The sequence below is a fragment of the Schistocerca serialis genome, chromosome 6 (genome assembly GCF_023864345.2).
Source record: "Schistocerca serialis cubense isolate TAMUIC-IGC-003099 chromosome 6, iqSchSeri2.2, whole genome shotgun sequence".
NCBI classification, from domain to species: Eukaryota; Metazoa; Arthropoda; class Insecta; order Orthoptera; family Acrididae; genus Schistocerca; species Schistocerca serialis.
The window spans coordinates 409,989,310-410,002,918 of NC_064643.1; the positions used below are offsets into that span (position 1 = coordinate 409,989,310).

The window sequence follows — 13,609 nt, forward strand, 5'->3', positions numbered from 1 at the left end:
CGTGGAAACAGTGCATTGAAGCCCTCTATGAGGGGGAAGATTTGTCTGATGTGATAGAATAAAAAACAGGAGTCGATTTATAAGAGATAGGGGATCCAGTATTAGAGACAGAATTTAAAAGAGCTTTGGAGGACATAAGGTCAAATAAGGCAGAAGGGATAGATAACATTCCATCAGAATTTCTAAAATCATTGGGAGAAGTGGCAACAAAACGACTATTAACGTTGGTGGGTGTAGAATGTATGAGTCTGGCGACATACCACCTGCCTTTCAGAAAAGCATCATCCACACAATTACGAAGACGGCAAGAGCTGACAACTGCGAGAATTATCGCACAATCAGCTTAACAGCTCATGCATCCAAGTTTCTTACAAGAATAATACACAGAAGAATGGAAAAGAAAATTGAGGTTGCGTTAGATGACGATCAGTTTGGTTTTAGGAAAAGTAAAGGTACGTGGGAGGCAATTCTGACGTTGCGGTTAATAATGGAAGCAAGACTAAAAGAAAAATCAAGATACGTTCATAGGATTTGTCGACCTGGAAAAAGCGTTCGACAGTGTAAAATGGTGCAAGATGTTCGAAATTCTGAAAAAAGTAGGGGTAGGCTATAGGGAAAGAGGGATCATATATAATATGTACAACAGCCAAGATGGAATAATAAGAGTGGACGGCCAAGAACGAAGTGCTTGCATTAAAAAGGGTGTAAAACAAGGATGTAGCCTTTCGCCCCTACTGCTCAACCTGTACATCGAGGAAGCAATGATGGAAATAAAAGAAAGGTTCAGAAATGCAATTAAAATTCGAGGTGAAAGGATATCAATGATACGATTCGCAGATGACATCGCTATTCTGAGGGGAAGTGAAGAAGAATTACATGGTCTGAATGAACAGTCTAATGAGTACAGAGTATGGACTGAGAGTAAATTGAAGAAAGACGAAGGTAATGAGCAGTAGTAGAAATGAGAACAGCGAGAAACTTAACATCAGGATTGATGGTCACAAAGTAGATGAAGTTAAGGAATTCTGCTACCTAGGCGGTAAACTAATCTAAAGCAGACTAGCTACGGCGAAAAGGGCATTCCTGGTCAAGAGAAGTCTACTAATATCAAATATCGGCCTTAATTTGAGGAAGAAATTTCTGAGAATGTACGTCTGGAGTACAGCATTGTATGGCAGTGAAACATGGAGTGTGAGAAAACCGGAACAAAAGAGAATCAAAGCATTTGAGATGTGGTGGTACAGACGATTTTTGAAAATTTGGTGGACTGATAAGGTAAGGAATGAGGAGGTTCTACGCAAAATCGGAGAGGAAAGGAATATGCGGAAAACACTGATAAGGAGAAGGGATAGGCTGATAGGACATCTGTTAAGATATGAGGGAATGACTACCATGGTACTAGAGGGAGCTGTAGAGGGTAAAAACTGTAGAGGAATATAGAGATTGGAATACATCCAGCAAATAATTGAGGACAGGTCGCAAGTGCTACTCTGAGATGAAGAGGTTAACACATGAGAGGAATTCGTGGCGGTCCGCAGCAAACCTTTCAAAAGACTGATTACCAAAAAAAAAAAAAAATACAATAAAATAAAAATCGTAACTAATGGGGAGGTACTGAGACCAAGAGATGAATGTAAGCAGATTCAGAGGCGTGTAAGTGGCAATGCTTACTCGGAAATGAAGAGACTTGCACAGGATAGAGTAGCATGGAGAGCTGCATGAAACCAGTCTTTGGACTGAAGACCACAACAGCAACAAGAATAACGATAAGTGCAGCCCACGCTGGACCTAAGAGAGTAGCTGTGCTTTAATTATAACCACCCATGTGACCAACATGATTATCGTCCAGTACACCATTACTGACAGTCTTTCTTAGAAACCTGTACGAAGTGCCGGGATGGTTCCTGTGGAAGGGCACGACCGACTTCCTTCCCCATCCTTCCCTAATCCGATGGGACCGATGACCTCATCGTTTCGTCCCCTACCCCTTTTTTTCTTTTTTGCGTTTGGTCTGGGCGGACGTCACAAGACCTCCGTGCAAGCTGATCGTTGATTGCTTTACTCAGGTTTTTTTTTTTATTACAGAGAGCAGACAGCCCTCTGACCGAACGCGCTGAGCTACCGTGCCGGCATCCCTCGACCGAGCGAGGTGGCGCAGTGGTTAGACACTGGACTCGCATTCGGGAGGACGACGGTTCAATCCCGCGTCCGGCCATCCTGATTTAGGTTCTCCGTGATTTCCCTAAATCACTCCAGGCAAATGCCGGGATGGTTCCATGGAAAGGGCACGGCCTACTTCCTTCCCCACCCTTCCCTAATCCGATGAAACCGATGACCCCGCTGTCTGGTCTCCTTCCCCAAAACAATCCAAACCTATCCCTCGAATCAACCAACCAACCAACCTGTACGACCATTATTTTTCACACTCCGCGTCTTCACGTTGTCTTTGGGTTCAGATCCACACGCCACTGAACTGGAGTGGCGACTGAGCGGCAATTGGGTAATCAGATCAACGTAACAAAAACAGAATTTCATTGATAGTTGTTCCACGTGTTTGCAAGGGCGAGTAAGTTCCGTACTGGCCGGTATTTCTTGGTAACTAGTGTGATCTGCGGTTTTCAGCCCGGGGCGGGCCGGGTGGAAGAAGCGGTGTAGTCCACCGGCGGCGATCCCCGCGGCCCGCACCCTGTGGCGGGTGGGCTCGGCCAACGGCGCGCCATCGATCCGTCACACGGCGACGCCGGCACACGCTAATTGCAAAACCGCAGCCGATGCGCAAATATTGCGAAAACCGCAGACAATGCGTGGCCCGCAGTCACGGGGCCCGCAAAGCCGTCCGGCGGGGCCGTGATGCAGGCTCCGGGCTGCGGCGCGCGGCTGCCGGAAGCTCCGGCCCCGACACGCGAGATCGTGCCGCAATCTAGGCTCCTTTACAAACGCGCCTCCTGCCGCATATCTCTCCCCTTTTGTGTCCTTTCACTTCTCAAACAGCGCATCACCGTCACCATAGTGCTGTATTTTTTTCCCCCTGTCGCATCTCGTGGCGCATGTTTCGCCCACGCGCGGTATACAGGGCGTTTCAAAACGAATCGCCTGATTTAGGACGGTAATAATTACGAAACTTGGAATTACAATGACATGAACACCCTTAGCTGCTTACAGGCGTTGACATGTCCGAAAGAACCGATACCATCTTAGTATATATATAGTTAAGGCTCACCGGCCACTTCTGTGCGAAGGCACAAACAGTGCCCGAACTCTTACGTGAATCGGCAACGCGCCGCGAGGAATGAGTATAATGGGCGGGGGCACTACGAATGTAGTGCGGGACAATACGTTGAGAATGTGGGTTTCGCGGGAGGCGTGCCAGAGATAAATCCCTGCTGTCGCGCTATCCTGTGGTGTCCTCGGTGGCTCAGATGGATAGAGCGTCTGCCATGTAAGCAGGAGATCCCGGGTTCGAGTCCCGGTCGGGGCACACATTTTCATCTGTCCCCGTTGTCGTATGTCAACGCCTGTAAGCAGCTAAGGGTGTTCATTTCATTGTAATCTCATTCTAACGAACTGTTTGGGCACCGATGGTATCTGTTCTTTCGGACATGTCCTTAAGAACAGATACCATCTTATTATATATATATACGAAACTTGGGACGTGCTGGCAGGGAAATGTATGTTGTTTGAATAGGCGTGGCCTAGAGGTTCATAAAATCGCCGTTAGATGTCAGTCAATGAGTCTTCTCAGTTTGCAACCAGAGAGAAGCAAGACGGCATCGGCTCAACAGAGGGCGTTTGGTGTGTTGCAGTTTGAAAAGAGTGAGTCGAGAGCGCTTTCCGTCGGCGTTCTGGCATTTATCTGCCTACCCCAAAAAATTCGTCGATGGTATCGCCAATATGAAGAGACAGGATGCATGTGCAACTGTAAGAGTCCACGTCCGACCTCACACTTATGGTGACATGGCGGGAAGAATGCGGCAGATGTTTGAGCGAAGACGACGAAAGTCTACTCACCGTGCAAGCAGAGAGCTAGCAATGCCTCATACGACTGTCTGGCGAGTGACGAGGTGTCGTTTGGTCTATGAACCATACAGACTACAATTAGAACACGCTCTTCAGGTTCGTAATAAAAGGAAACGGGCTGAATTCTTCAGCAATGTGCTGCTACAGGAAATGGAAGACGATCCATTTTAACCACGTGTTATGTCAGATGACCACTTGTTACGACTTCTGCCATACTCGTTAGCAGCAGACACAGTGGCTGCGCCAAAGACTGAGACGGCGTGAAGTTTTACAATTATTTATTGAGCTTTCTTTACAATTTCTCCCTCGCCGTCGCTGCCCAGCCCTGCGGATCCTTCCGCCTGGCTGCTGTTGTGTAGATTCTCCGACAATGCGGGCAACGCGCGCCGCTGATAACCCTCGGTAGCCTCAGGCCACCAGTGCTCCGCTGAAGTCAGGATGCCCTATGGTTGAGATGAACTCGTCGCTGCTCGGCAGCCACGTCGCCGTGAGGTCAGCTGCCGACGCCTGCTGCACCGGCGGCTGGGAAGCCGTCAGTCGCGATGTCCGTGAGGTCCCCTCATGGACGGACCACGCGGCGTGGCCGGGTTGCCGTGAAGTCCAAGCGTCAGTCCCCGGCGGCGCCTGTGACCAAGACCGCGCTGCGGCCGGTCCTGCTGGAAGTTCTCGCTGTAGTTAGTCAGCCATGGTGCCGACCGAAGTCGGGCCGACCTTGAGAGCTGAAGTTGACATCTGGCGGCGAACGGATGACTCCTGCGAGCTGGAACAGACTTCCGGAATCGTCACTCCAGGCTTCGCTCGGCGCTCGTTCTGCGTGCGTCCTTGCATCAGCCGGTTGGTAGACTGCAACTGTCAGCAAGGCTACCTGTGCCGCGTCTACTTCGCAATGCCGCGATCGCCGGCTGCCTCTGTTTTGCCATTCTCCATTGCGTGAAGCAACGCTTACTACATGCGGCCGCAACACACGGTTAATTTTCAGTGATGAAGCAACATTTCGTGTTAGCGGCAAAGCAAACCGAGATAATGTGCACATATGGGGACTCCTGAACCCTCAAGACAATATTGAGCACGAAAGAGGCTCGCCTAAAGTGAATGTTTTTTTGTGCTATTTCTCGTAAAAAATGTGCACAGTCACTTCTCTTTTTAAGAAAACTCTGTGATTGGAAAGAGGTATCTTCAAATGCTGCAGAACTGACTTTTTCTTCGACCTCCGGAGGACTCCAATGACTTTATTCCCCAAAAGGATAGAGCTCCACCAAAATGAAATAACCACGTTCGTCAGTCCGTCAGTGATACTCTACGCTGGATAGGGTGCACGGGACCCCGAGACACTGCCCTTCATTCTTGGACTCATCGCCAACTCTTCTTGTGGGGATAAGTGAAGGAAAATGTCTTCATCTCCCGTTTACCTCGTGACATAGAAGAAGTAAATAACAGAATAACAGCCGCCGTAACTTCTGCAAAAGCAGATACATTGTGCGAAAGTTCATGACGAATTTAGCCGTCGCCTAGACACTGTTCGCGCTGCTGCCGGTGGACACACAGACCATTCGTAATAGCACACTTAAAACGTTAACTTTTTGTGAGTAGTTTGCAATCAGTACCAGTTTTTAGTATGCTTTCATCAATAAATATGGAGTTTCGAAATCAAGTCATCCTTGAAACCTGTGTTTCTCAGAAATTGCACGTATCTCTTTCGCATGACCTCACTATGCGCCACGAAATAATGCTGTGTGATTGGGTATTCAACGAACTAATACAAACGCAAATTGGAAATTTACAATGCGGAAGATGAGATCTAAAGATCAAAAAAATATCTTTTGCAGATGATCCTGCAAGATGCATCGCTCTTCCATCAATTTACCAAAGTAGTTAGGAAAGTTATATCACAGGGGAAATCGACACAACTCCCCCCTTGTCAATAAACAAATCTATGATCATACACGACGAGTGAGTGCAATGCTTGTTACCTTCACTGAATAATGAGTTACTGAGCGTTGAATTTGGACACTGTGCACAACGACAAGACCTTCACTGTGAGAACAACGAACTTAGGTGTACATTAGGCTATATTTGTTACTAGTGGTCAGCTAATCATGGAAAAGCGGTAGGAGCCGCACGGTGTGGCCGAGCAATTCTAGGCGCTTCAATCTGGAACCGCGCGACCGCTACAGTCGCAGGTTCAAATCCTGCCCCGGGCATGGATGTGTGTGATGTCCTTAGGTTAGTTAGGTTTAAGTAGTTCTAAGTTCTAGGGGACTGATGACCACAGATGTTAAGTCCCATAGTGCTCAGAACTATTTGAATTTGAAAAGCTGTAGGACAGTTAAGTGACATCGAAAGTTAAGTGAAGTCTGCTTAAACAGGCTTTTATTTACTCTAATTGAGGAACACAGTTCACAAGAAGTTGATAGAGAGCAGAGTTCTCTAAAATCTTGATTGAATCTACACAAAATGACGCTAACACGGGGGGTGGGGGGGGGGGTAGCAAATTACATGGAAGACTGCAAGGAAAAGCAAGAAGTTATCCTATTCTGGGCCGGTCACAGATTCAGAATTAATGAGACAAGAACTCTTATTATAAGTCAGATTAGCAATTCAAGTTAGATAGCAGAATAAGTAAGTGGCGAGCTGCTCAGGATATGGATTGTGCTACCGCGGGTTGTGACACATCCAAATACCAGTAAAGCCTGTGCGTATCAGCACCAGACGGCGACCAGAATATGAATAGCCACCACTCTTACTTCTTCGCCGTCAGCTCTTTACTTTAGAAAAAGTCCTACATGGAGGGGACATCTTAACGCTGTTGCCAATGTGACAACGTCGCTTATTTCATGAAAATCAGTGGAACACAGCAAAAACTTCCCTTTTTTGGCATGCAAGAAACACATTGAAAACGATTGGTCGGCTTCTACACAATCAGCACGGTAGTGGGGCGCCACATTCTACTAGCTGATCCATAATTTTTGGAGCAATGAAACTGACTGTCTCACATTGACCAGGTGGCGTGGCAGCATTCGTTCTTTGGTTTTCATGCAAAAAAGACAAAAATGTCATGCTCAGTTATTGTCTGGGGACAGCAGTGGTGGCATAGAGTAGTGTGTCCTCAACAAGGACGGGCACCACTCTGTCCACAAAAGCAAGAGTAGGCTGCAGCCTTACTTCCCCAAAAACTGCCCATCTCCCTGTGGAAGCTTGCCACTCATAATGAGATTCACTGACTACTCTCTGCCAAGAAACAGGAACCTAAAACCACTACCGGGAGCACACTTTCTCAGCCAGAAAAACGTAACACTTTCCTCCGTAGCAAATACGTCCAGTACTCACAATAAAGTAACCACGAAATAGTGGGAGAAAAATGAAACAATGACGTGCAGCGATACGTGACAATAATTTCACATTGTACTCAGCAGACCATCAGTTATTAACATATTGCTTGTAGTGTGTCTTTCATGTCAGGTATAGGGAACACAAAAAAGGTAAAATTCCCTCGCCACTCGTACATTAACATAAAATGAATGGAAAATATAATCTGTGCGCATTCCAAATTGCACGCAACCGACATGCTGCAGAATGACGCAATTGGGCGGAGCGCACATCTCCCTTCGACCTACATCTCTCTAGTGAAGACAAATCTTCAATGCTGATCAGGAAGATGATTTGCATTAACGATGCACAATATTGTAACAATAGCTGAAAAATAGGAAAAAATGCACATATGAAATAGGACGACCGGCGATTTTAGGTGCGTGCCAGACCAGGAGAACAGTAGGGCGCAATTCACATACTGAATTAATTAGGTTACAGTTTTGTATGAGATGATTGCCAAGTTTGTTGAATGTTCGCCAGCAGCAAATGTTTGGGGCAGTGACCGAACGAATCCAACTCGTATCATGCGCTGATTTATTAATGTGGGCAAGATGGTGGTCTAATACTTCACGGTAGGAACACGACTAAATCAGTGAAAGGAAATGGAAGAACCAGCATCAAAAAAATTGAGGTCGAAGGACAGCGTTTTCAGCGATACAAAAGTTATTCTTCTTATCGGTTATGTACTCTGTGAAACCTGTGTAATATATGAAAAATATTCTTCTTCTGGATGTTCATTTTTTCCCACTTACGTGTCTGATTTGTAGTCATCAATTGGTTAGATGCCGCCTTGCATTTCTTCTTATTTTTTGTGAACGTTCCCACCTCCATACATGCATCACCAGTGGTTTCTGCCTGAAATCACAGTTTTATTAAATTTTTTGAAGTACCAGTGCCTTTTGCATGGAACTATCGATGCTATTGCAAGACAGAGACACGTAGTGGTACACAGAGGTATTTATAAGAATGTAGTGCATTGTAGTAGTCACTTACAGCGTTCAAATCAATAACGGGCACGGAGATTGTTTTGCGCGGTTCTAGGAGACCGTGACTTTTTTTGTGTGGTCATATTGAGGAGATCATTGAAAGTGAAAGTAAGTATATCTAAATTTATTGTAACGTAAATTTGGGTTTGTGCTACTGTAGTTATGAGTGGTTTCGTAATGAAACCACTGGAACGGTATATATTTCTGATACAAATTTATTAAATTTTAATCTCATTTTTGATTATTATTTAGGACTATAATTTGTTTTAGACATTAAGAGTTCACTGAAGTTTCGAAACGTCTTTAGGAAAAACACGAAATAGCTTTTAAATGACGTAATGATGGGTGGTTGAAAACTGTTCGTCCCAGTGGTTCCAAAGTGAAACCGCAACTCTAAAATAATGGATTTTTTTTTACTTTTAGCCAATTTTTTCTTGTGATAGTTGCTTATTCTGATAGTAAATGTTAATTTTGGGAAAAATTTTAAAATAATAGTCCAAAGTGAAACCACCTCCTTAAAATAATTGATTGTTTACTTTTTGTCAATTTCTTGGATTATTCGTTGCTTACCGTGATAACAAAGCTTAATTTTGTGAAAAATTTTAGAATAATACTGCAAAGTGGAACCACCTCCTTAAAGTATTTGATTGTTTGCTTTTTGCCAATTTCTTTGTTTATTCGTTGCTTACTATGATAATGAAGGTCAGTTGTGTGAAAAACGTTAAAATTTATTTCTTTTATGTTGTTGGGACTGGAAGGGTTAAGTTTCCTTCGTTTCGCACTATAGGATTAAATGAAGATAATGAAAAAATCCCAGGCCACCCATCCCTTACTTTTAATGATGCCATCACATTTTGTGTTAATAACATCACAGTTTTTAGCACACTTGTCTCTCATTCAGGTGGACGACGATGAAAATCTGCGACCGGGCGCCCAGATTTAGGCTTTCTGTGACTTTCCTTTAGTCATTTTTCTCCAGGTAAATGCCGGAATGGCTTCTTAGAAAGGACACGGTCGATTTCCTTCCCCATCATTGAAACATTTCGGGCTTGTGCTCTGTTTCTAATGACTCGATGTTGACGGGACGTTAAATCCTAATTTTCTTTCCTTCTTTCCACCCTTCCTTCGTTTCGTACTTTCTGCACACTTTAGCCTGCTACTGGCTACCAGCGTAATTTTGCTTCTTCAGCAGGATCTCCTATTTTATTGTTAAACGTATCACCATTTCCCATTTCAATACTGTCTATTATTTCCTTCTTAGATAATTCATTCTTAAAGCAGATCCAGTAAAAAGAATATTCTTCATTCCATTTTGCTTGCAGGTCTTCTATATTTTACTTGTATATGCCCAAAAAGCCTGTCATTTACGAACCTTCAGATTGGTGTATGTGCGCTCTTTAATTCTGTTCTGAAAAGATGGCGATTAACTTAAAGATTTCGTCAAACTGGATGTTGCGTTGAATATATTAGTGCCCTACTGAGAATTTGAGATAGTATTTCCATGTCTGTCTCCGGCCTGTGAACCGATTTACTCAGTCGTGTTAAGTGACTTAAAACAGTTTAACGTGATACACGGACCATTGTGCAGTTAGAATGTGTTACGCGTAGAAAGCACAGTCCAAGGTAACAAAAGCAGTAGGCCCTAAAAAATCCAAGTATCGGTCATAGTCTGAATTTATTGCATTTGTAGTTTAACTCTAAAAGCTTTAGTGTGTGTGTGAGAGAGAGAGAGAGAGAGAGAGAGAGAGAGATTGATTGGGGTTGTTTGGGGGAAGAGACCAAACAGCGAGGTCATCGGTCTCATCGGAGTAGGGAAGGATGGGGAAGGAAGTCGGCCGTGCCCTTCCAAAGGAACCATTCCAGCATTTGCCTAGAGCGATTTAGGGAAATCACGGAAAACCTAAATCAGGATGGCTGGACGCGGGATTGAACCGTCGTCCTCCCGAATGCGAGTCCAGTGTGCTACCACTGCGCGACCTCGCTCGGTGACAGAGAGAGAGAGAGAGAGAGAGAGAGAGAGAGAGAGAGATCGAGATCAGATCGTTAACCAGACTTGTTGTTCCCTGCGTCTCCACATAAAATTTTAAAAAAATGAGTTAACACGTGTGTAGTGAGGAGAAAAAAACCACCGATTACGAAACAATGATCGAAATGACTACACCCATTGACGAGATTATTTACATAATACTACTTAGAGCGTTTTATTTCGGACCATAGGAAACTTAGGGTCTGGCATCTAACATTCGTTACTAACGAGAACAGAGTAGGCTATATTAGAACTTTTTTTTTTAAGTAATCAGTCGGTAAACAATATCATGCCTTTATTCATTGTCTGGGGACACAATGTGAGATTGTCTCTGACGGTATAGAAACACTAATTGTTGGCATATGTAGTTTTATATACCTGTGTGAAAGATGTTATGGAAGTCTCATGACGAGACTGCTGTATCCGAGTACTGTGCAGTTAGACGGATACGTACTGTTGATTCGAAGATCTGCGGCGGTTTCTTTAATGCGTACCTCGATTAGAGTACGCGGCTTGGCATAGGGAAACAGTGTACTCCGAATCAATTAAATACTTCAGACTACTATCATACGACTTCCTCTGTACTATCAAACCTGAAATTAGGAAGCCATTGAAAGACAAACTACACTTGCCACACGGAAGTAATGGAAAATATTATGCGGCAGTGGTGCCTAAACCAGTCAATCTTTCTTGGAATGAGAAAAATAGTTTTTAAGGTTGAAAAGCAACTGCATTTTGTTAGTTACGTACCTGTTTTCGGCTTATTAGGCCTACGTCAGGTGACAAACGACTAACGTCTACAAGAGACGCTAATGTAGAGGAAATCTGACCTTCAACCAACGCACAGGGTCTTTGGTCTTCAAATGAGGCAGAAAATGTCAAATGGAATCCTGTCACTTGTATCACGTGTCAGATATGTTACAACAGTTAGTGGCTTAGTGTGATACGACTGTATAAGAAAGAGGCTGAAGCTGATAAAATTGCAATGCAGATAGTTGTCACTCTACGAGAGACACATTTGCATATAAATGTCACATAAGATAACTGCAAATATTACATGCAGGTATTTTCTTTTACACTAGCTTGGACGACACAGATTGTTAATATTGATAACGTAACAATAATGTGTAAGTACGATCTTATAGTATGGGCTGGATAAAGTGTAAGGCAGGTGTAGACATTATAACAAAGCAAAGAAGACGAGAGGCATAAATGTAAATAGCCAACAAAATTTTACTTTTTTTCTTTCTGTAACTGGCATGAAAACGGCTAATCTTTATGTTTTCGGGTGTGCTGATAACGAAAATGGTGCAAGATTAGCACTCGTTTTGAAGTTATAACTTGACGTTATTGTCTATATAAGATTATGCGTGTGTTTTACTTTGGTGTTATCCCTCGGAGGAAGGTAATTGAGTACGCAACCGCTTTCTCTGGCGTTTGTAATTTCCTGCTGCTGATTCCTGATTAGTGTCCAGCAGTAGTCGGCTAACACTTTCCCTGGTGTCTCATTTCCATGTCTGAAATCTGCTGATAGAAGAGTTCTCCGTGCTCATCGGTTATAACACCACAGTTGTCAGGAAAGAAGTCCAAGTGGAAATCTAGGAAATGTAACTTCAAGGATACATTGCACCTCTGCCCACTGTAACAGAGGAGAAGATTTGCCACGAGATCGTTATAGTTTTCTGCCCTCTTATTGCTCGTTGACATTTGAACAAAGGCGACCCAAGCTAACTTCTTATCACCTGTCATGATGGTGTTGAAGTGCCCATCTTTTGTACAGTTTCGTATCTGGCGACCTACGAAACTCACCTCTTTTACTTTCACCTGACTAAGACATGGAAATTTCTCGCACAAATAGAGAAATGATCCCTAGTTTTGTCCGTGGCCTTAACGAAGTTTTTCATTAGGCCCAATTTCATATGAAGAGCATGGAGAATTAAGTTTTTGGATTCAACAAGTGCGTCGTGCATAACATTGTGAGATCCTGGTTTACATGTTTGACACATACGCCAATCTTTATTTTTATAATGAAGGGCTTTGGCGCGGCTATCCCAGAGGCACAGGAAGCAGCAGAATTTGGTGTAGGCGTGTTGTGTCCCAATTAATATACTTATGACTTTCAGATTCCAGGAAATATCCCATTTAAACTTGTCAAGTTCAATTGCAATAACAATTTTCCATATTACCATATGTTTCTTTCATGTAAGGTGCACACTCAATTCGAATCAGTGGTAACACGTTACCATTATGCAGTAGCACACACTTGAGACTTACTTTGGAGGAGTCGATGAACAACACCCACTGATCATTTTGTAGTCAATGCTTATAGTCTCTGTACATCACTTCAAAATACCAAGTTCTTTTCACTTTCAAAAAATGGAAGGGACGGTATGTAGCGGTTACGGAACACGGTCACATTTACCGTCTTATCAAGAAAATTCCACTGTTGTAGTCTTCACGCCAACAGTTCAGCTTCACCTTTCGGGCAATTCCAGGTCTATTATTATGTCATTAAGTTTAGACAGTGTTATTTTGTGAATCTATGTGCACTTATCGGATCTTTCCAAGAACTGGGTTTTGAAGTTAGGATATGTCAAGAAGACTTTTTCTTCTTGCAAATACCACGTGTTAATAGTTATACAAGAGTAACAGTCATTCACATGATTTGATGGTTCTCGCCAGATCACGGGTATAGCAAAACCCATGGAAGATCTTTTACGAATCAGCCACGAATGAAGACTCGAGACACAAGATACGCAACACACATGAGGAGCCCAGGATTTTTCCTGGTCCCCTATTTCACTGCCAAAGTACAAAACGTACGCTTTCCTAGTGTGTGGCGTTATTGGCCTCGTTTGCAATTTCGATGTTGCCTGCCCGCAAGTGTAGCAGAAATTGTCAGCATTGTTTAGGCATTTGCGAAGCATATTGAATCACAAGAATTACAATGACCACTCGCGCTAACTACACTTCAGTAACACGTTCCTCCAGCACGCGAGCAGAACACAGCCTGCAACAGAGTGAAACTACTCTTAAATATACATGCTCCGCTCCCCTCTTCCTCTTGTTCTTACCTTTGTTGCTACGAGGCCGGGCTAAAAATAACGACAAAATATACACAAATATTCTTGCCTGAAACTTCATTTGTCTGCCTACCATCAGCGGGGTATCGAAAGCTATATGGGAAGGGGATGACAATGTATGCTAATAA

General features: G+C 43.7%; 1 non-coding gene across 1 annotated transcript; it reads left to right on the top strand.

Annotated features, from left to right (window-relative positions):
- Nucleotides 1-3,404: 3,404 nt before the first annotated feature.
- Nucleotides 3,405-3,478, top strand: Trnat-ugu (transfer RNA threonine (anticodon UGU)). Its single transcript has one exon. It is a non-coding gene; the product is annotated as a tRNA-Thr (tRNA).
- Nucleotides 3,479-13,609: the final 10,131 nt, after the last annotated feature.